The following is a 24,250-nucleotide window of genomic DNA, read 5'->3' on the forward strand; positions in this document are numbered from 1 at the left end:
GCAATTTTATTGCATTTGCTGCCTGGATTGGAAAGTCCCAGCTACTTTTTGGTAGCCTGTATCGCCTTGTGTGAGCTACAGCGCTAATTGATGCAATGTGACGCCACAGATGTGTGTTGCACTTAAATTGTCTGTATCCAACAACAAGTCTGCCATGCAGAGCTAAATAGTTGGCACACCCCTCCTTCAGTGCAGAGGTGGATTCTCATCAGTGTCTCCCGTGTGTGTCCATATACCTGCCTAGCATACAGCCAACCTCTGACCTCAGGAAATACATCCCCGTGGGAGAGGGAAATGTGACTGTGAGAAGGCCACTCGTGGGCGGCGGAGTGGTTTTATACACAGACTGGCATTATCTGCATCTCCTGCTCCGCTCAAAGGACAGGGCCACTAAGTATACCCTGTGAGGCCTTCCCAGGCTCCTCTGGGCTGGGGAGATGCGGCCGCTTCTTGGGCCGAAGGCCAATGACATGGCGGCCGACCTCCACGGAAAGTATTTTTAAGGTCAATTACAGGGTACAGTGCCTTTAGATGGCCGACTGGTGCTGAGGAGGCCTCATATTAAAGGTTTATGTGGAGAAGGACCAGAGAAGTCTGCCTTAGCTCAACCCAGCTCCCATTGTTCCCACACACCCACAGAGACAGTGCACACTGAGGGATGATGCGTGCAGCGTGTGTGTGTGTGTATTTGTGTGTTTGTACGAATTTTTTGCGAATTTAAGGTTATGTTGTGGCAAACCTCCCTCCGACAGATAAGGCGAGGACTTATCAAGCAGTGCAGCAGTTCACAAACACAAGACATTCTGGAGAAACACACTGGTCTCAAATTAGATGAGTCACAAGCATTTGCTTAAAGTGTGTGACCTTTTTTTTTTTTGCTTTAAAGGTATGGCTTCCTCCAAGCTTAACATTGCATAAAGCTTACATTGCTTATAATTAAAGGATAGGTTTACATTTTTCTAAGTTTGTCTTAAAACAACACTCACAGGCCTCGCATGTTCGTTGAGCATATAAAACAGTTTGAAAGAGTAATCGGTCACATTCCTCTTGCCCATGCTGGTCATAAAGATCCCCTTAGATTCCCCTTCTTCTCAAAAATGCACAAAAAATAAATGTTGCCGTAAATATGGGAGATACCCACTTGATTTGACTCAGACAACTGAAGCCTCATATTATCTTTGATTGAACTTTAACCTGTAATTTTGTGGAAATATGACCCGGCATCTCTCACATCGGAGTGGCACTTGAAAGGGATCGCTTTGTGGCCAGTATGAAACGGATGAATGATTATAACTACCAGTAACTTGTTTAATGTACATAGCGGCATGTGGGCATTGTTTTAAATGCCCAGTGTGTAGGATGTAGAGGCATCTCGTGGTGAGGTTGCAGATTACAACCAACTGAACATCCCTCGTCTCACCCTCCCCTACGGTGGCCACTTATCCCCCTAAATCTTGCACACTTTTTTTTTTAGATACACTAATAGTATTGATGATGGTGGTTTATATGGTGGTACTTACACAATCACATTTCAGCAAGCAGCCGGGCTTCATAATGTAGGACAGGAACACAGTCTCAGCAAGGAAAGCATGTCGCATTTTCATCCATGCAGACAGACGGATAATAAACACAGAATAACCAACACACTCGTTACTCATTAGAGGGCTTATCTTAATCCTCGCTACCACACATTCACTGATCCACTTACACAAGCCCCATTCTCTCCGCAAGGGCCACACACACACAGAGCCACACAGCTGACCAGCTCTCAATATAAATGAACATCCAGCGAGATGATTTTGGTTCTTTTCATGATTCATTCCTACACGACTCCAGCCGGCCATAAATACAGGCCTGTCAAAATGTGTTCTACCCCACAGAGAGGGGAGTGGTGCTCGGTACAGTAGACACCATTCACCTCTCTGTGTGTTTGGAGGGGGCAGAGGGAAGGTTGGTAGTTGGTGGTGGCTTTTGGTCTCCATGAAGAGTGAGTTATTGATGGGACAAAAGTGAGGGGAAAGATTGAAAGGCCCTATTTGTGCAGATGAGGGCTCAGTGTTTGGTTTGCTGTGGCTCTGCTACAGTTCAATGGCAGCTCTATCCAGCCTCCTCTATTTCAACCCAGACGCTTTTAATCAGACAAAATAAAAGCACCGGAAGATGCAACCCCAAAGAGGAAACATCGATATATGTGTTTAACTCTATCGCTTTATCGCCTTGCTCCAGACATAAATGACATTTTGAGTCAGTTACCCTTCAATTAGCCACAGTTTAGCCTGAGACACCAGTCTGCCAAGGCAGAGCATAGCGATTACCTTGTTTTCACTGTGTGAACATGATTAGCAAATGGTTTGGGGTTTTTTTTATGTCATGGGTTTAAAAAGTTCTTGTGTCTTTTATGTTGTGTTAGAAATTAATCAAGCATGAAAGATGTAGATCTTTGTGAAAGATGATTGTGAAGAGAACTTCAGATTCTTGTGTGTGATGATTTACTTTTGTTTTGTTTTGCATATTTTGAGAAGTAGTTGATGAACTACTTCCTTTGTCAGTAAGGCCTGATGTGTAGCATATGTAAGGTGGTGGATGGGCGTGGGGAGACTTTCACACAGGAGACCAAAGTTTAACCTTCCATCCCAGACCTGCAATTAACGTTTGCAGCTCTATTAATTATAATCATGATCTCACTGGGACATAATTGATCGGCGTCAGTACTGAGCTTGCAAAACGAACACATTGCAAAGGTCCAACTTTAAGAAGTAATAGTAAAAGTGATAGATTATCGCAATAAAATTCAGTGTTTCTGGTATCAGTTAAGTTCATCAGCTACAGCAGGCTGCCAAATCAGTTTTTGTCATCCAACTAAAGCTAGCTCTAGCTCCGACTTCATAGGTGCATACCGCCACCAACTGTGTGGGAGTCTGCTGTGCTTGTTTATCAGCTGTGATTTCATCGTGCAGAATTTCAATCAACATAATTCAAAATTATGAAATCATCCAATAAAGTTGTTTTTGTCTAGCAGTGAGGTTGCCTTGAAGCTTATCTACATTTTTCAAGAAACATTTTTAGGATAGAAATCAAAAAGTATTTTGCTGCTCCTCCAAGAACACGAGCCACCTAGGATAGGCCTTTCTCCTTCAAGTCTTTCTTCAACTCTTCATCTTTCACCTTTAACCCCCCCTAGTCCCACCCTTCCTCCTCCCAACCCAAACCCCCAGACCTTGTCTCCCTGGGAACATCATCACTCCTGGTCCACATGGTGAGGCGAGTACACATCGCCGAGCTGCTAAGTCTACACTGGCCGGGGTGCCCCGTGTTTGCCCTGGGGGAGAGCATGTGTTCGTGGAAGCTGGGCTCTCTGGGTCAGAAATGGCACACCAGGGTGTGATGGGCTTTGCTCCGCTGGTCATGGCCATCGTAGGTGTGAAATTCCCATAGCTGAGGCTGGCCACTCAGCCCGGCAGCACCAGAGCCCAAAAGCTGCACAGACAGAGGGAGGGAATGGAGACATTTTGGTCAGCCACCATCACCTGTGTCTGAGATCAAACCCACAGTCTCAGTTTTCTGGAGCCCTTTCTTGTCTCGGTGCACAAAGACACAACACACTGTAAATTATTGCATATTCCTGCTTAGTCAAAATATGCTTTAGTCTTAATATTGTTGTATCTGTTGGACATATCAGGTGTGTAGTGTGTAGTCATGGCAGTCACAACATGTAGTCACCTCAATGCCCTTAATTGAGAGTTATTGGAGGGTGTTGGGGAGGCCTTTCATTGGGGCACTGGGTGTGTCAGCAACATGTCCTGGAATGATCCTGGCACTGTACATTGTGACAGGAAGAAACTTAGGTTACATCTTGGAAGAAAAACAGTTAACTTACAGTACTTAACAGGCTCTAATACCATGAAGCTATGCATGTCAAGCCTCAGTAATTATTGTGTAAAACCCAGACCCGAGGCTTGATCTTTTCTTCAGCAGCTAAAACACTTCATTGTCCAGTCTTGTTTGAGAAGCACTACTGGTTACCACACACTAATGACTGTGTGTGGCCTTGTGAGTGCATCGACTGTTGTGGCACACAATGTGGCATTCAGCCAGGCCACAACACTTGACTCCACTACCATCTTGCCATGGCTCCATTGATAAGTCCTTCTTATCTCTGAAGTGGTGCCTAAATGTTGTCTTCCTGTAGTTTTCAGAGGAAAAGAGAAGCTTTTGTGTATCTATTAAGAGAAGGTAAATGTCAGAAATGGGTTCTCATTGCTATGTTTAGCTTTAGGGAATTATATTTAGTAATAACAGTAGGTCAGTGAATGTCTACCTGCATGCTGCCTCCAAAAAGACCCAGTTTAATTAGTATTTTGACCCAGGTGTTAGTCCCTGAGGGGAGGTTAGAATACTCTAAGGTCTTTAAAACACTTTATATGTTTAGCATTTGGTGTTTTATGTGACTTTTTCTTCCACAGAGAGAGAGAGAGACCATTTAGACACCTTAGACGCTTGGCAGAGCGAGCATATGAGTTTGAGGGTAAAGTGTAAAACCATGTTTCTCTTAGTGCGCTGCATGAACAAAAAATACATTTTTAGACTAGTACAATACAAGCCATTGGTGTCCTGATGCCCAGGCCCAGGGCTGGATTCAAACAATCTCCATATTCATCCTGGAAAATGTCGAGGAGTCGATCCTAAACTCCACTTTGATACATCTCACAAAGGTTTTCTGTGTTAACAACACAGAAAGTCCCCTCTCTTCTCCATCCGCCTTGAATCTGTTTCCAATTCAGGTTGTTAGCGATATTTAAATTTCACAACAACCTATGATTGAATCCTGAAGTGCAATATGATTCCAGCTGCCATCCAAAGACATGTTGTCTTTGAGCATAAACCTTATATCCTGTTGTACGTTCTTGGTCCATTTCTCTAGTTTAATTCACTTACATGCATATGTGATCTTACCACAAACTATACTTGTAGTTATTGGCATTAAGACGTCTCATTCATTCCTCCCTTTTGGCCCAACCCAGCCTGGATGTTTTGCCAAATGTGTGCGATCAGACTTTTTCCTGTCGCTTCTGAAATCTAATCACAGAGGCAGCCGTCTTGGCTTTTTTCTGTAACCTGAAGTTCCTGTGAGATGATGGTGTAGTTCTTCCTCCAGCCTGCTCAGTGTGAAGGCTGTTTTTAACCCAGTGGTGTTCAGATATTCACACATATATCCTCTTACTTTGATATTTAAAGGTCCCATATTGTGGAAAGTGATATTTATATGCCTTGTTTGATTATAAGGCAGGTTTAACTCTTTATCCCTTTAACTCTATTTAAAGTCTGTTGTCATCTCATTGTGTTAGGAAGACTAGGTATTGGTACTAGGTGGTGTAAGAATGCCAAACTCTGTATATATTTACATTGTTTCTATCTGAGGCAGGTGTATCCTACTGCCAATGCTGCATTGATTCAACAGGGATTGCATTAAAGTGCTTCCTGGGCTGATTTTTCAAAGAGTCAGCTGTGGTTGCAAAAACACAGACAGAGCTGATACTGAAGCATGGTGGGCAGTGCCTGCTCAGGCCTGTGAGAGCTGACCAATGAGAGCAGACTGGGGTTTTTGAAAGGCTTTAAAGAGACAGACGCTCACACAGAGCCGTCAGACATAGCGGTGCTGCAGCAACAGACCGTTTTAACATCAAAGCTTTTAAGTATCTTCTAGTAGACATCCAAAATAAAAGCTTGCACCTGAAATTGAGCAGAATAAGGGATTTTTTAATGTTGTCCTTTGAATAAATTCTTACATATCCGATCAGGAAGACATTCTGAGTTTTCTGGCGTGTTACAGCTCACTTTTTCAAGCCTGGCAAATTCTGGTTGAGATCTGTTGTTCGTAATAAGCAGATTTTTGCGGAAGGCAGCATGTGGCATCCTCATTACACATGCAGCCTGTGTTTGTTTGGATCCTTGGACTGAATTCAGCTTACAGCGACAGACTTCCAGAGAAATGATAGTATTTGCTATTTCGAATCTTCTTAATAAGTCATTGCACAATGCCTGTGTGTGTGTGTGTGTGTTAATGAATATAATACAGATGAAAAATGATTAATGAACCTCCCTAAAAAGACCTCAGTTATGAAATCAAGAAGCACGATGGTCCATCCTCCCTTAAACAGAAACAGGATAAGAGAGATGGAAAAGTTTAGTGTCGAACCTTCTCCCTATCTCCATCTGTAAATGGCCTCTATGTACTGTACATTACAGCTTAACTCAGCCCCTGGTGGCTGGAGGGAATATTGTATCCTTCTGTAAATTCAACCTCACTCCTAAAACCCAGTTTTACATCTTGAAGCACAATCATATCTCTTTGCATCAAAGCGTGACTGACAGCCTGTCATTACCATTCTAATTTTCCTTATTATACGGCCACTTTGTGCTATTTTTGATCTATTTACCATCGTTTCGGTGATTACAATACTTGATTACATAGCAGACAGTAAACAAGCAACGGCTTTCAGATGTTGGATTAGTCTTTTCTCTGTCTCTAAAGCCCCAGATTAAAGATGTAAAACACCACAGAAGGGCTGCCCATGTCTCTGGTTTTGGAGGGATTAGTGTTTCTTAGCAATAAAGTGCACTGAAATGAGTTTGTCTTTCCTTTCCTCTGTCATACCTCGACCAAACCCACTCCAACGCTCTCAAACCCCAACCCCAAGGCTGGGGCTTTCACAACCTGCAATGAAGGCAGCCATAACCTTAAGTACTGTTTTGTGGACCGTTTAAATTTGACACTATTATGCCACAGAGAGGGTCTGTGTAGGTGTTAATGCTAGAGCGGGAGATCGCCAGAGATCTGTATAATCCCTGCTTACCTCATCAAGTGCTGCCAAAAAATTTGCTCCCTTTTTTTTTATGACACTATGAAGACTTTCTGGTCCTGTTGTTGTTTTCTGTGATCTTTTGAATAGCACTGCGTTTTTTTTCCCTGTAATACTCTAGTTCTTCAGCACTTACTGCTTATTTGTGTAAGCAATAAAAACAGTACCACAGGATCTTTTGTAACTTTATTTTAAAGGCAGCGCTGTCTTTTCCTGTGAAAGCACTTCAAACGGGACACCATATGCAGGAGCGGCGGCCCTGGTGGATGCAGGGATGAGCTGTGGCGGTGTCTCTTTCTAATTTTCAGCAGGATCAAGGCTCAACCGTCCTCCTACGAACTGGAGCTTGACCTACATCATATACCAGCAAATTATTTATCTCAGATTCCCTGAAAATCACTACTTTAAGCTTTTAATTTTTGCTATTTCATGTGAAGGATCTGCAGTACAGTTTGACCTGAGTGAACCCATGACTGCAGGCTGTTTGGACTATGGTGCCCTTGTCTTGTTTTGTTTTCTTAAGTTGAGTAAATTCCCCTTTCCCAAGACATTTTTCCCATCTGAAACTTTAAACTTTCATACTCTTCCTTCCCTTAACTTTGCACCTCTCTGTCTGTGTCATGGCCCAGTTTTTTAACTGGCAGACTTGGCAGAGCTGGGTTTGTGTGTGGTGGTGGCACTGGGGGCAGGGTGCAGAGCTCGCCTGGGCTGAGCGTACCCAGCCCCTCATAATTACAGACAGTAAACAGCTAGCGCTTTTAGGCCTATTTTCCCCCGTCTGATGGGGAGAGAGTTCACTTTGGCACGAGAAGAAACGGCAGAGAGGATGAGTAGGAGAGCGAGAGATGGACAAAAACTGTCATCCTTATTTTAGGTGGTGACGATGGAGGCAGTTTGCGAAGAGCTGGTGAGACATAGAGACAGGTTTATAGACACAAACACACAGAGAGACATTGTCCCCACCCCCTGCTCATACTGCTTGTGCGACAGTCTTTTGATGTGATCTACAGTAAGTCTTAATTAGACGTTCCAACACCCTCTGGTTAAATCTGCCTCTTCAGTTTTTACTTTTCTCCCTAAAACTGTCAGATTGATCACCCGTCTCTCTCTGAGTGTGTCTGTGTTTTTTTTTCCATCTGCCAGCCTGACTGTGTCCTTCCCTCTGTCTCTCTACCACCACCACCACCCCCCAAGTGAATCTCTGCTCACACTCTTGGTCCAACTTTAATTCTCCTCCTTCTGCTTTCTTTCTTTGTTTTACTTTATACTCATTTAACACCCCCCGCCCCCCCCCACACCACCTCCCACACACAAACTGTATCCGTCCTCATTGGTGCTGAGTGCTCCGCTGGCAGAAACTGTCGACCTGAAACAACTCTAAGGCAGTGTGGTCGATGTAAACTCTCTAAACAAACAAATAACAGCTTGTGAATTCAAACCATATGCCATATGCCATCTCTCTGTCCCCTCATCTCCTTCCTCATCTCTCTCTGTCCCCCTCTCTCTCTCTGTGCACTGCACAGCGCTGGCAGTCAGAGGGGTTGGGAGGTTTTCTTTGGCAGTCTGCTTCCCCTCTCTTGGCCGGGACAGGCCCTGGAGCGTGCTACTGGCTGGGAGTGTGGAAGGGAAGCGGGGAGGTAGTGAGGGAGGAGAGGAGGGAGGGAGAGAGGGCTCGGGAGGAGGGAGACTGGAGGGGTTGGAGGCGTGGTCTGCAGCTGGTAATGAAGTCTTCTCTTTTCATCCTCAGAAGGCAGAGTGTGAGCGGACGGGCCCGGGGTCTGCGCGGCTCCACTGCTTCCTCCGCCTGTAAAGTGTGCCGAGCGTCAGTCCGCTCTGCTCCGCGCTGCTGCCGTGTCTCAGCGCCTGTCTCCCACAGCTGAGAGATACAAAAGAGACCCGAGACTGAGTGGGACCGCTACAGTCATGAGGCTTTCCCTTGTATCGGCTCCACAGCATTACTCTTGAGGTAAGACTTCAGACTGTCTCCTGCTCGTGTGCTGCTCCTGCCTCACTGTCTGTCTGTCTCTGTTGATTGTTGTGGTGGGGGGTGGAGGGTGGGGTGCAGGGGGGGGGGGGGGGGTGTAACGTGGGCTGTCTGCTTTAGGTCCCTCCCACTTTAAATGTGTGTGTGTGTGTGTGCACATACAGTAATGTGCAGTGGTAGGTAGGTGTGCAATAGTGAGCATGCACACATGGACTCTTTGCATTTGTGTGTGTGTGTGTCGGTGTCTTGGCACATTTCCTGCACAGTTTATGTATGAACGCAGACTGAGTCAGCATTCAGTGAAAGGTTTATGTTAATGGTGATAAATGGGTCCTACTGGTCAGGCAAGGAGGAGGGTCAGACTGAGGCTGAGACGCTCTGGAAAAAGGAAGATGGGACACAGATATAGGATGGGAACTTTTGTAAGAGTTGACTGGAAGTTGGATATTCAGTCGTAATTCTGTTTTTTAGGAAGTGCTTCTGTTGTCAGGTAAATAAGTTGAGGTATTCCCATGTGTTGACTTTTATTGTTGGTCTTGGCTCTTGCGAGTCTAATATGCAACCATATATGCCATATGATACTACCCTTTAACTTTAAATGAGCTGTTAAATGTTGTGCAGGGCAGTGTTACTGAACTGTGTGTGTGGGCACGTGTGGAGTTGTTTATTTACACTGCTGATTGCAGTTTAAGGCATGCTACTGCGCTATATTGGGGATCATCCCTGTAAATATAAAAGGACAGGAGACAGTCTGTACTCATCTGCAGCCCAGTGACACCAGGCTTTGAAGTGATTTCAGTGGATCTGTCCTCCTCCCCGCTGGGCAATTCAGATCCGGCCTGCGACTCACTCACTTTCATCCACATTCCCTTGGAAATCCATCCATCTGTATTCTTTCACTCACCTCCTTCCTGCTCCCTCTCACCCCATGAGATCTTGCACCCTGATACCCCTTGGTGGGGCCTTCACCTCCTATCAACACCTCTCGTATTCTCATCAGCAGTATTCCTATGGTTTTATTCTCCATCCCCACTAGTCAGACACGCTTCTTGGGAACGGGTCTTTCCGATACTTCTCCCGGAAAAAAAAACCTAAGCGACTTTCCATTAGCTTCTGCCGGGCCATGAGAATTATGGTTTCCCAAATGAATAGTGTACAGGAGCCCGGCTTAATTGAAAAAACACAAGCATGGTCTGCCATGAAGGAGACGGTCCTTGTGTCACAGTTGAACTGTGCGAATGTACTTTCCAGAGCTGGAGAGGGGGAGAGAAAGAGAGAGAGAGAGAGAGAGAGAGAGAGGAAAATACTAGAAGAGCATGAGATAGAGGGACAGACAGAAGGCTGAGGCAAATAAAATCATGAGATGAAAGTGTTGAAAATCAAAAAAGGACTAGTTGAAAACACTGTGGCTACCATAAAAAGAAAATGCGTAGGAAAGAGGAGGAATTATCAGGGGGACACAGGAGTTTCTCTAAAAATTCTGTTTAAGTAACCCAAAACAGACAGAGAGCAGTGCTGAGTGTGTGTGTGTGTGTGTGTGTGTGTGTGTGTGTGTGTGTGTGTGTGTGTGTGTGTGTGTGTGTGTGTGTGTGTGTGTGTGTGTGTGTGTGTGTGTGTGTGTGTGTGTGTGAACTTCGTCTGGTCTGTCAGTTAGGACCGCGTGTATAAAATGAGATTTAGTGGGAGGGAATGGCAGAAGGAGGCCATCATGAGACTGTTTGCTGGTCATTAAGCCCCAAAGGGCAACAATAGAATCTGCAGTAAAACCTCCTTAATTGCAGTCCAGCTAACAGCAGCGAGTCTCCCATGAGTTTCCCAACAGGGAGTCATCATAACAATTTAACCCTATGAAGCAGTCTGCTCAGCTGTGAGTCAGTCTCCTATTGTAAACAGACCACCAGTGAGCCTTGAGCAAAGTTTGATCTATGTTGCTGCGTCTCCATATCAACAGTTCTTGACACATTTTATCAATATCAGCCGTGACATCTTTTTATTGTGTCTGCTGTCTCCCCCCTCCTCTGTCCCTCTTCGCCCCCTGCAGTTTGTCTCCCACCCTCCCTGCTGTGTTTGTATGACATGTTTGTGTGGCAACCCCATATGGTGATGATTGAGACCCTGTCATTGGTTCAGATGGCACATTTGTCGCACACATGTTTGCCAGCAGTCGCTGTTGCTAGGGCTCGTGAAGCTGCAGCGGAAAGCATCTCCTGTTGACTTCCTCACCGGGGTGGCTCATTTGTTTGTGAGGGCATCGTGAACCCTGACCCCGCTACCACCTCCGGCCTCTCACGCTGCCTGTTAAAGTCACTCTAGACTCCCACCGCCCCCGCTCTTCCGCCGTCACCACCACCACCACCACCACACTCGTGCATGATTACTGGGACAGAGAAGTATGGAAAGATCAACACTTGCAACAGTAGAGTCTTCTGAAGACTCATCCACAGGGATCCTGGGAAAATGTATGAAGGCAGGATGACTTCACTGTAACCAGAGAGTGTGTCAGGAGATTGAAGTGTGGACAGAAAGATAACTTCAGGAAGTGTGATTTAACACTCCAAAGAGACCCTTTTTCTTTTTATGATTCACACACATTTGCATTTTCATCTGCCTTTGCTAAAGACTATTAATCATAATCCTCCAGCCAGTCATTGTGGCTAAGAGACGGCTGGCTCTAAGTATTAAATCTTGTTCGCTGTCTAAGGGGCATGATTTTGACTATAAGGTTGGTTTATTATCCGCTCAGCAGGTACTGTTCAGACCCAGTCACTAAGGTTACATAAGAGCAGGGAGGTTATTCATCCCTTAATTCCCATGTTGACTGATAGCGTCATGACCTTTGACCTCTCTGCCTCCCTACTGACAGGGCTGAGCTGACTTTCATTAGGCTGCTGTAGTGAAAGGCTGAAACAATGACCTCAACTTCAGAGGAAAATGCTTAAGTCATAGGTTTAATCTGCACCTCATCACCAGATAACTGGTTGGGATATATTCTGAGGAGGTGATGAGTCACTAAAATACACCTTAGTCGTCAAGCTATAGGACGTATGTTTGCTGGGGGGGGTTCTCCAGCAAACATTTGAACCAGCTTGTCTTATTGTCCCTCTGCAACTCATTGCTTTGCACATCTAGACTCACACAAATGCACAAAACTTGTGGGCAGACACCACATAGGATCATACAGACATAGACTAATATGCTTCTGGTAATCTAACCGGTTCAAGCCGACGCTTTCTCTGATTTGTAGAAGTGCTTAAATATCCTAAGAGGCCGTAACATTATCTTATTGTCAACAACTGAATTATCAAAGAAACTCACTGTGTGACTGCCATATGATACAGGTGTCACCACTATTCTACTGACAGCTGGCATCCACATATTGTAGATATTCCCCTCAGGACGAGGTATGTGATGCAGCCCCAGGGAGCAGTTTAAAAGTGTTGTTACTTTAACATGAGCGACAAACACAACATCGAGGGGGAAGAAAGAAAAGGAAAAATGTCCATTCTTGGTCGTACCTGAATGCTATGAGTTTTGAATGCGTAATAAATAATCAGATTTAATTTAACAGGCGAACCAGATTTTGTTCCCAGTCACTTAAAAAAGAAACATCAGAGTTGGTTGTAAAAGCTTCTTTTTTATTTATTCTTTCTGTCAAAAAACACATTAGACAGCCAAACCTTGAGTTCTTTGCCAATGTAATTTTCAGCTAAATTTAAATATGTAATTGAAGGGTTGCCGTGCGTCATTAAAATCATCATATAGGCCTGTGTTAATTCTTGATTTATATACTTTCCTGATTGAAACCATATTAAAAACCCTCTGTGCATGGCAAGTCCTGCTAGTTTAAGAGTGATAGCAAGTCCCAAATTTCTCCTCTGATGGCCCAATAAAGGATTATCTTATCTCATCTCATCTCATCTCATTTTATCTATAGTCTAGTTGCTACACAAGGATAAATTGTAGTATGAATTACATACATGTTTGTAGAGCTGAGGATGAAAAGAGCCTTCTTTCTCTTTTTGCATGACTGGCTTCTGTCTCTATACGATTTGAATGGACAGTTAATATGTTTTTCATTGTTTTGGCTTTAATTATAATAACTACATTTTTACTTTCATCCTCCTTTTCCTTCATTTCCTATCACGCATCCCGGTCAGTTTTTCGTCATTTCATTGTATCAAATTAATACTGCAAAGCGTCTTTTGTAACATCAGGATGCTCTCAGAGCTGGACTGCTGAAGCAGGCCTGTCTCTGATGCAACTTTTCAGGACCTTAATAATAAGGCGATGCATCAAAGTTATCAGTTACTTTATTCTCCATCCTCTCTGGTGCCCCTCCAGCCGATGGTGCCGGTCAGCCCACACATAGAATCGAGCCCGTAAATAGGATTCGGAGGCCGAGGCTTCCAAGCTGAGCAGACTCAGATGTAAAACACATGACTTACGGGAGTAGAGAGTCCCTCAGCTCTTTCTCCACCTCCTGCTTCTCCTCCCATTCCTCCCTATCTCTGTCCTCTTCTTCAAACAGGACACATTCGGCATATTTTCCATCCTACCGTACGTCTCTGTTTGTCAGGTCACACCTTCAATCTAAAAGGCCCCCTGAGCCCCCACACAAATCCACTTCCAGACTCAAAAGACTTATGTGTCTGCGTGTTTCACTGCGCGCATGTACGTTAATGTATCGCTGCGTACATTTTATGCATTCTTGACTGTAAGTCCAAGTATCTCTGTCAGATCGAAGGCGGTTTACTATGTGTCCACTGACAAATAACTGTTGGATCAGCCGTCATGAGTTTATTAGACACTTTATCCAACAGGCAGAAAATTGGCCTGAATATTTCGCCTGCTCCTCCACTCCTTCTGCTGCCTGAATGCAGACCTGGCAGCTCTGATTGCTTTTGACAGTGACAACAAGAACAGGCTGCCCGAGAAGACTTTCTGAAGACCTCCTCCTGCATTCGCACAGAAAAATCAGGAGAACGCGCCAAATCAAACAAGAAATTGTTTTTCTATTTTAACCTACTGGCGAACTCTCTGAAACTTTGACTGTTAAAGTTGGGATACCACCATAGAAGTGCCATTGTTTCGCGGATGCCTGTAGCTGTTTGATATTAGGCCGTATTGGCAGACAGTAGTGGACTTTTCAGTGTAGTGAGATTAAACCAGACATGAATAGACATCGCTATCGTACACTAAGAAAGGCAGAAGCGCTTCACATTTTCACTCTGCCTGGTGCTTGGTTCTGCACTTGTGACATCAGGACTTTGGGGGGAGCGAAGCAAAGGGAATCACCAGTAAATTATAGCTCAGGCACATCCCCAGACGCCTTGGCCAGGGTCCTAGAGCTAAACAGCTTTAGGACCGCTTTCCCTTTTTCAACCCCTTTTCCGCTGCATTCCTGCTCTTCCCCTCTCACTCCTGGGTTTCGCTCCAGATGTGGCATTGTTTGGACACATTTGTTTTGGGCTCGGGCCGGTAGACCTGTGCGGTGTCTGATGTCATGCTCTATTTAGAGGCAAAGCCATGAGAACTGGGTGGAAAGGAGCTGTGGTCTCACTTCAAAGCTCGTGTCTAGGACTACTGATGACTGTCATCCGTGGCACAGCAATCTGTGTCATGGACAGATGACCACATTCATTTTAAGTGTTGACAGGCATGTCATTTCGGAAAGGTTCAGAGAGGAGGCAGCACTCTGCCAGAAAGATGGAATTTCTTTCCTGTTATGTTTTTTCTCACATCGCCCACCGGGGTTAGTGAAGTTATCTCAGCTTCGCTTTCATTTGGGATAATCTGCCACTCATACGAACAACACTGGGTTTTACTCGAAGCTTCCACTGCGGCTGTTTATGAGCGAAACTCGATATCCGTCGTTAGACGAAATGAAAAAGATGATGCCCTCAATTGAACCAACAAACATGACAGGTTTTTTTATGGGTCAGAGGAGTCACATGCTGCCTAAACTTTCATGCCTCTCTAATTAGCTCTGTCAGTCAATGAACCTGGCACCTCATGCCATTGAAGAATGGGATAATGAATCTCTTTCTCCCTCTGTCTCTCAGTGTGTGGTATACGTGTATGTACAGTATAGTTTATTCTGCACCAAATCTAAATACGAAAGAATCCATTGTTTTCCAGCCTCGGGGCAGCTGGGAATAGCACCTTATTTTCATGGAGGGAAATCTTTTCCTCGGTGCCTTCTTATTTAAACTGTCAGCATTGTGGAGACTCCACTGTCAGATTCCCCATAGGAGCTCTGCCTTCCGCACTGTTTGGCCTTCAAACACACATGTATTTGCCAGGTCCTCTCTAGTGTCCCCAGCTCAAACAGCCATAAGCTGTAACCCCCGCTGAATATTTCCGGTTCAAACGGGCATGTTTGCCAGATCTTCATCCCTCACTGTGCTCCCTCGCTGTTTGCTCAGGGAGTTCACAGTGGCTTCTTGAAAAGCTGCAATGACACGAAGTGCTAGAAGACGTATTGGCTGTCTGCTAGCACTTCGATGGTCGTATTCCCATTCAGTCAACAGACACAGAGGAAGGGAAAACAGCATTTGGATAATATAGTCATCAGACTGCCTCTCTCTAGCCTCCTGGTGACCCACATCTTGCTGCATCAGTGGAAAAAGGTCCACATCCTGACAACGCTTTCAGCCACTTGTTGCTCTTAGACACAAGTGTTTTAAAGGTATATTTCCCTCAGGTTAGAAGGTTGAACTGTCATCCTATGAAAACAGGGTCTCGAATGTTTGTAAAGGCAGCGCTTGCCTCACCTGCGTGGTATGACGGCCTTGAAAAATCCAGGTGATCTGTCCGTCTGTTCCCTCAGGTGTTCAGCCGTAGCAGTTGCCGCTTTATACCGAGGATATTTAAGGAGCTCCTCTTCCGACAAGTTGGCAATGCAGAAAAAGTTTTCCCACTTCTGCACCACACATATAATTCTGTTCTTCTAATTCTGTTTTTTTGAGAGTAATTATATATAAATGCAGATGTTTTTTGACATAAAATGTGGGTCTCTGTGGGTCTCTCTCCCGAGTTCACTACAGTGCAGTGCCACTGTGGTCAACATCAAAGACTTGGACGCAGACATGTTTACACACTCGCATGCGCAGACACGCAAACAGACTTTCGGATAATTTATATTTACTCCCATACAAGACCGTGAGCGAAAAAGATGAAATCGGGAAAATTCTCCTGCATGTGTGTCCCGTCTCACATACACACTCGCAAACAGTTTTGGCTGGCTGCGGTCCAGTGCTGCGCCCAGTGTTTCCCCCCCAGCCGTATGGGCCAAGTATTACACACAGTGAAAGCATAACAGTTCAGAAGGTCAAGCACATCTAGGTGATCAGTGCTTCCGCTCCAGATTCTGTTTATGACTATGTGTATACACACCATGCAGCCTGTCAGACAATTGTATACACCCCACACCCAGCCTCGAGCTCACACAGCTGGCACAGCCAAACATTCACAGAGGCTGTTTTAGGGGAGGGTGTGTGTGTGTGTGTGTGTGTGTGTGTGTGTGTGCGTGCGCGTGTGAACTCCCTCAACTTTAAGGATCTTCAACTGCCACCCACACACTAAAAAGTTATCCATGCAAGCATACAAACCCATGACCTCAGGCAGACGTTGACAAGGAGGCTAACAGTGTGTGGGAGTGTAAACTCATACAAATAATTCTTAGTTCTGGAAACAAATTTAACCAGATTGGATGGGATTTATTTAGATTTGGCAAAATAATAGACTGATTGCACCATATTTCTTCAGCTCTTCAGTGCCAGAAGGTCCATTGAAACTTTACGACCTCTCTATCTTGATCTACGACGGCCTGTATCTCTTTAAAGCAGCCCCTCAACTGTCTGCATTCCCCTCACATTCGTCCATTTCCCTTCACATGAGAGCGGATCGAGATGTATCTGCGCCGCGAAGTTGCAGGAAACAATAAAAGAGGTCAGAATATATACAGCCACACAGTGTGGAGAGAAGATGCAGCTTATTCACACAAACTTTTTGAGTGCAAAACATTCACTTTTCAAGGGTAATACACTCACGTTTATAGGGCTAAAACAGGTGGCTGGGCTGTAGAAATGGGAGGCACAGATGGGTGAAGTGACGGGGTGGAGTAATGACAAACTTGAGTATAAATTAAAGTTAAACATTGTCATTTGAGGGGAGTGTCAGACTGGTTTGAATGTACCTTTAATTTGCCTGATTCTTTTTTTTATTCAGTTTGGCTGTTTGTGTCCCAGAGTCCCCTTTTGTTTTTACATTGAGGAAAGTTAATTTAAGAGGATCAGAAGAAGGAAATAATAAATCAGTTTATTCATGTAAATTTACCACTTTTCATCAGCTCACTTTGCCAAGCCATAAATTGATACTTCACTGATCGCAAAAACAGGAAATCCATCTATCCAAGAAAGAAAAAATCTCATTTAAAAATTAATAACAGTCCCAGAGGCAAAGTTTGGCTTCCTGTCGCAGTGGTAGCAATCCTGTTTCATGTTGCATCTTTCACTCTGCCCGACCCCACTGGACTTTAAGGCCTTTACAGAGTGGTCATCCACATCACCACAGCTGACTGACTGAGCCTGGGGTGTGTGTCTGTGTGCATGTGTGCCATTTATACACACACCCACATGTGTTTTTGTTTAAATGGCCCCTTGTGGTTACTCTTGGCTATCTGTTGGTTATATCTCTGCAGCAGAAAGTCGGTGCCCACCCCTCAAGATTCAGCCTCAGCACAGTAGTGTATATCTCATTTCCGTGTTTGCATGTAGCCTTAAACTGCCACAGAGAAGAAAGGGATTTGTTATGCGAACCATGTGTGACTGCTGACGCAGATGGGAGAGCTTAAAGCAGCGGGGGAACTCAAAGAGTGTGGCTTCATCTGCCAATCTGTTTCACTCTCCATCTGATTTCAGACATCAGATTGACAGTCTGCGAGATGCTATCGGCTCCAAGACGAACTGTGAGGCCAAAAATGAACACTGATACTGGAGATAGCGTTAGCCCTCTAGGGTCTCCTCGAGACCAGGATAGCAAATGGCTTAAATGGCTTGGATTAAACTAGGGATCGACCAATTACCATCCTGATTATTGGATCCAACATTCAGCATTCGTCTGATTATCAGCATGTGTGTTTTCTCATTATAATACAAGTTTAATATAAGTTAAAGATAAAAGTATTAATAATCAGAATCTGCAAAGATTCTAGTAACAATCAAATAAATCACACTACATGGTCCACCTTTGCTAAAGAAGTTTTTTAAGAAATCAAACTTTTTCCTTCAAGGGTTGACTTTCAAAAAGCGTCCACCTTCATCCAGATCTGGTGAGTGGGCTTGTGCAGCTGGGCTAAACTAACAGAGCTTCTCCCCGTGAGCCACAGTGGTGCTACAAGTAAAACAGCTACAGATAGTGTACCGTGGAGGCGGATGTATTCACAGATTTTGGGAGTGATCCACTCACAGTGGGCTAACAATGGCCTCATCAGTATGAGGTGCGGTGGGTTGGTGCTGCGGTGTTTATGTAGCCTCGGGATAGCTGTCATGCTACAGTATTGAATCATGCTCATGCTGACAGCATTATCACAAGGATGTTGACTCTGGAAAGCTACGTATGGCTCGAATTCTTCCAAAAGTGTCATCATGCCATAGTTGTGTACAATAACTGTATAAAGTATTTCTTTTCATTTTTTTAAGACAAAAGAATCCTGCAAATGTACATACCTTTTTGTTATGACACATGGATGTGCTACAGGATTTAAAGACATAATATGTAACGTATGTAATACTTTGTAGAGTTGTGTAGTATCCCAAATATTTAAACCCAGAGAAATCCATAATTTTGGTGTGTTTCATTTCGTCGCCTTTTGGTATACGGTCCAGGGAAATGCCAGATGGTGACTAAGCTTAACTTTTTGACATTGGTTCATCTGTGGACTTTTCTGTCTGAGTCACATAAATAGTTTTTTCATCAGTATTGGTCACTGTTAAACAATGAAGACAACTCCCATGATCCCACGCTCCTTACGTCTTGTGTTTGTTCGGATAGAGAGACCTTTAGTGGCAGAAATGAACCTTTAACCTTAACTGTGCATTTAAGAATGATCTTTTAGCTGGAATAAAGATGAAGCTGTTTGAAAGATTTGTATTTAGTTTTTTGTTACATATGTTGAGTCGCACTTAATAAGAGGGCATTACATCTGAGTCCGGGATCAAGTTTGCCAGTCATTGCATGTAGCAGCCAGGCCCGCTGAAAGAAATGCCTCTGCCTGAGAGCCGGGGCTTAATGAGAATGTTTTCTGCAGGAGGCACAGCTCCAGGTATGCTAACAACATAAACGCTCTGCAGCCCTGGAGCAGAAAGGCTTTTCCTGCTGCAGGTCTGAAAAAGGAAACCTAAGGCTTTCAGGTTTCTTCTAACAATAGAAAGCATAATAGGCAGATCATCGCCCGGACCACAAATGCCTCTTTCTCTCAGCTACTTTAATTTGAGAAGCTTAAACACATCTAAGGAGCTTAGTCGTCTTGTAGACACAGGCGAACACATGAGAGAAGGGCGAGGGAATCCCCCGGACTGTCTCAGTATCAGCAGAGAACACTGATGTTATCTTCTTCACTCTCCCTGCTCCTCAACAACTCCTTGTCTGTCTTCTTTTCTCCTCTGCCGCTCTTTCCCTCTTGTCTCCAGGCGTAAACGCAGACCCCCCCCCCCCCATCTCTGATGCTCCGGGGAAAGCTACTGATGCTGCACCTGAGTTTTAAAATCCTCATGGCTCTGTGAGATGCTAGACTATCACTGTGGTCCAGGCACCCCTTCAGGCTAGAATGACAGACTCAGAGGGGGATAGCAGGAGAGAAAGAGGGTGGGCATGAGCAGGGGTATTACTATCAGGTTTCCCTCTAACTGCAGCAAAAACTGGGCCTGAGCCAGTGCTGCCTCAGGGCTCTTCATATTCCCAGAGGCACTCATGTGCTTTCTGATTATGAAATGACATGCTTGGCCTCAGCTATTCTGTTTCACGGAAGAACGTTATTGCTGATATTTTGTTTTCCATCATTTTCCTAGCGAGGGGGGCGAAGGGAAGGATAAGAATGAGTGGGGGTGGCAGTTTTTTTGGTGCAACAGTTGGATACATCTCTTTCTGTGGTGGAGCAGCGTCTCTCAGTTGCAGCATATGTTTCGGATAAAGTAACATATCCCACATAGATATTTTTACGTGTGATCGACAATTAGCCCGAATGTGTTCCTTGTTTTTATGACTGCTGCTCCCAAAGCATCAATAAAATATGCTCGAGAAGGAGCCATTTGAAGTGGTTTGATGCAGCAGAAGTCACCATAGTGCTCTGTGATTAGACTCCTTCGGTTCGTCTTTATCACTTTCCCCTCCTCATTTTTCACTCTTCTTCTCCAACAGCAAGCTGCTCACACTCTCTGCTCTTTGTTCCGGCTCCATTGTGAGAATATCGCGAAGGTTCGTTGGCGAAAAGTCTTTGATCAAGTGCGCACAGGCCCACAAGACGACTTCAAACATCCATCAGAAGCTTAAAATTTTAGTCCTTTTTAATCTCTGATTTATCTAGACTGCTGATTTTCAACTGGGTTCCCAGGGCTCATTAGTCAGGCTGTGATGGAACACATTACAAACCCTCAAACAGAGTTGCTCTATGTCACTTATTATTCAATATCCAACACAGAGCTCAAGTCATGATGGACTGTGAGTGAGTTTTAATGAAAGATTTCCTGCTTGGTCCCTGCCAGGCCGACTACCACGCAATATCACCCGCTCCCTAAGAGCTCACTCCTTCAAATTAAGGGCGAGGGAAAAAGCTGCGATGCTAAAAACAGAATATTTTCAAAGGAACGGGACTGTTTTCAAGGGAAAGTAACAGGAGCCGCATCCGACTTTAGACCCCGGCATGGGTCAGTGAGAGTAGGACTAGTAAAACCCAGAGGGCCATGTCTCCCCCTCTCACTTCACCAGTTCAGGCCAGAGATGAGGTGATCCACATGGCAGGGGAAGTGTGTGTTTCCTTGTGTGTGTGTGTGTGTGTGTGTGTGTGTGTGTGTGTGTGTGTGTGTGTGTGTGTGTGTGTGTGTGCAGAGTACGGAGGGAAAAGTCAGACTTTGGTTTTGGTCCAAGACAGGAAAACGCTGAAGTAAGCTCACCCGTCACCTCCCAGACTACCGGATAAAGCCCTGGCCTAATTGTTCCTAAGGCAGTAGTGTGATTTATTCTTTTAACACCCTTTTAACAGTGTGTGTATGTTTGTGGATGTATTTGTGTGTAGCCACCACCAGCCTAATGTGGCAGTGTCGATGAGGGAAAAAAGGTCATGTAAGGAGAAACGCACCAAGGATGTAATGATACATCGGGCTCTTTTCTACCCCGGCAGATGTGTGTTTTCTGACCGCAAAGTTTTTTTTTCCCATCGCTTGATTTGTGTCAGGGGCTGAGACTCAACCCATTTCATGGTGTACAGACAGAACAGATCAGCCCCCACAGGCAGGAGGAAGGAGTTAGGTCTGTTGAATGATGTCAGTGTTTGGAGAGGATGAGTGTGTTGGTGGTGGTGGGGGGGTGACATGAGTCTGGCGGAGGGGAAGGAGGAGTATGTGCGGGGGAGGTAACTCGAGATCCCCCACAGAGATGCTAAACTCCATTACAGACTGAAAGAGAGGGAAGAGGACTCTTTACAAGGATGAAGAAAAAACGTTCCACTTTTAATCTGTGTGCAATCTAAAAATAACCTCCCCTCTCTGTCTACTGCCCACTGGGGCAGGCTTGTTAAAGAGTCTGTCTCCACAGAGAGAGAGTCAAAGTGCTGCAGAGGACCAAACAAAAAGAGGAGAGAAAGAGGACAAGCGAGGAGGGAGGGATTAAGATGGAAAATGGAGCACAAGTGGGAGGGCAGAGACGGAGTAAGAGCGCAAAAAAAAAAAAGGCGAAGAAGGAAGAAGTGCTGCGAAAGGAAAGATGTGGGACAGACGAATCTTCGAGAGAGCGAGAATGAGTTCATGATGCTGTAGAGAGACTGCTGAGTGGATCAGACTCTTATGTTGTCAACTGTTCCCTCTCACCACGCCAGTCAGCCAGTCAGGCTCAAGCAATGCCATTACACACCTATTTGGCCCCGAGGCTTTTGTGAGTCTTGGTGCTGCAATAAAAGCACCTAGTGCTTGGAAATGTGGAATAACAGAGGAGCTTTTACAGGGCCCGGTGGCATGGCCCTTCTCTGAGTGTCGTTCACCGCACAAGCAGTGAATCACACACGCTACATAGTCACCCATTCTTCAAATGCTTCCACTGCTTTCCAGTCTCAGCGTCTGACTCACAACTTACTACTGTCCCGGTTCAAGCCTGCCACCCAGCCTGATGTGTCATCCTCATCTCTGTTACTGTTAAGTTGTTCTTTTTCCCCTGACTGGCAGGAAAATGAATGGAACAGGTGAGTGTTGGTTGGTTCTCAGTGGGGACTGGGAATTTGGCGATTTGTGCCAAAGACTTATGAGAAGCGTCTAACAAAGAGGAGAACTGCTTCTAAAAATACTAGACACTGTCTCTGGGACGTTGACATCCTCCCTCGGAAACTAAAACAATCTTTTATTCACTAACATCCATCTGGCCAACGGTAGCAGACTTCTGTAGACGGCACACACCCATGGTTCTGTCTTTCTGAACAATTTGGAGCAATTCTGGCACAGCTTGGACCAGGTGGGTTCACTGCGCTCATCACACGGTGAACCTGCTGTACCTTGCAGCACTCTTCTTCTCAAAAGACCCGACTCTAACCTTGTTTGAGTTCAATTTTCCAGCTTAAAGGCCGAGTACACCCCAATATAAAAATGCGTATTTTTCAGTGTAGGTCTGTGGATTATCTTGAGTACGTAGTCATGATTTCTGGAAAGAGACCATTTTCAAATGTTTTTTTTGGGTGCTTTGAGCTCCACAGGCTGAGTACCATGTTGTTCCATTATATTTGCGAAAAAGGCAGCGACTCACACCAAAACTATCTAGATGGATAAACAGCATGACAGGTAAGAGGAAAAAATATGTATTTTTGATTTCGCATTCAACTTTCCCTTTTAGCAAGGGCTACTTAAGACATCCCATCATCCTTTCCGCCTTCCTTTTATACACATATTCACGCTACGATTGCCAGCAATTACATATTGTTCAGATTTTCACTCAGACGACATAAAGAGCCGAGCGCTGGCTGCCAAGTGCACAATCACAGCAGTGCTGATAAATGGCATATGGACGCTTAAAGTCCCGAGCGCGATCACACAAATATACTGAAGTCACATACCTTAGCAGGGGTGCCTTTTTACCACTGTGATGTCATTTTTCCCCCTAAAAGCAGGGGCGCTGACCTCCGAACCACCATTACTTTTTCTTATTTAAACAATGGAACATCAGCTGGCCGTCTGTGGAGAGATTGCATCACCGAGGTTATTTAGGTCTGTCGGAGCAGCAGCAGCAGACGTCTGAGAGGAACAGACAAACCCAATACCATTCATAAATTCCTCCTATTCTGTAGCCAAGTGTACAAGACCCGATGATCATGTGTGGACTGTTGTGACTCTGTAGTCATGATTACACACACACACACACACAGACACACACACGCTGCAGTCCTTACATGAGCTCCGCTGACTTTCACTGTTGCTTTAAAGAAACGGTGGTTGGTATTTTTAGTGTAAGATAAGAGCATGTTCTTTGGTAGATTTTCCATTTCTGTCTTTACAGTAAGTGTTCACTGACCCTTTAAACTAGCACAACAGAGATTCGAGTTTTTCGCCTCGAGGTTGGTCAATGCTTTTAGCGTTTAAATATCCTCTCCAAACTTTACAACCTCATATTTCATTTTAATTGCCCACCGCTTCTCTGTGTGCAACGATAGCAAGGTGGATAAGGGACGCTGAGAATCCACTCCCTTTGGAGAAAGCGCACCAATCAGATGGGAATATGTTCATTTGTTATTCTTTTCCTGCACTCCCCCATCGTAGCGTTCGGTGCATGAACTTTGAATGTGTCTCGTTTGTGAAAACAAAATGAAGTCGATGTTATTCTCACTCTTCGAATTCATTTTGTGCCGGATTGAGTGGACAAGCTGTACGACAACACTGCCTTTATATAATGTCTGTGATGTGCAGTGCTTGCATGCAAAGGCAAGCGTATCCAATGCACATTTAAACACATCACACTTCGTCAGTCTTCAGTAAGTGGAAACAGAGCAGGGAAATGGGGTCAAAGACATGTAATCACATTTTACATATGAACAGCTCTTGTTTATTTAGCATTTCTACAGATTCAAATATTTATACACATTTCTTAAATGATGGCGCCTATTTCTGACTGCTCCTTTGACCAAGATCAGGGTGTGTTTTGGTGACCAAAGGTC

General features: G+C 44.7%; 1 protein-coding gene across 2 annotated transcripts in view; it reads left to right on the plus strand.

Moving 5' to 3' along the window:
• The window catches only part of znf469 (zinc finger protein 469), a 192,550-nt gene that overhangs the window by 140,895 nt on the left and 27,405 nt on the right, over window positions 1-24,250 (plus strand). For both annotated transcript variants that reach the window (XM_084365345.1, XM_084365346.1), the window contains one exon: window positions 8,608-8,826. The gene's annotated coding sequence lies outside the window, so the exon portion shown is untranslated. The remainder of the gene's footprint in view (window positions 1-8,607; window positions 8,827-24,250) is intronic.

This window comes from Pagrus pagrus (assembly GCF_965226575.1).
Source record: "Pagrus pagrus genome assembly, chromosome: 10".
NCBI classification, from domain to species: Eukaryota; Metazoa; Chordata; class Actinopteri; order Spariformes; family Sparidae; genus Pagrus; species Pagrus pagrus.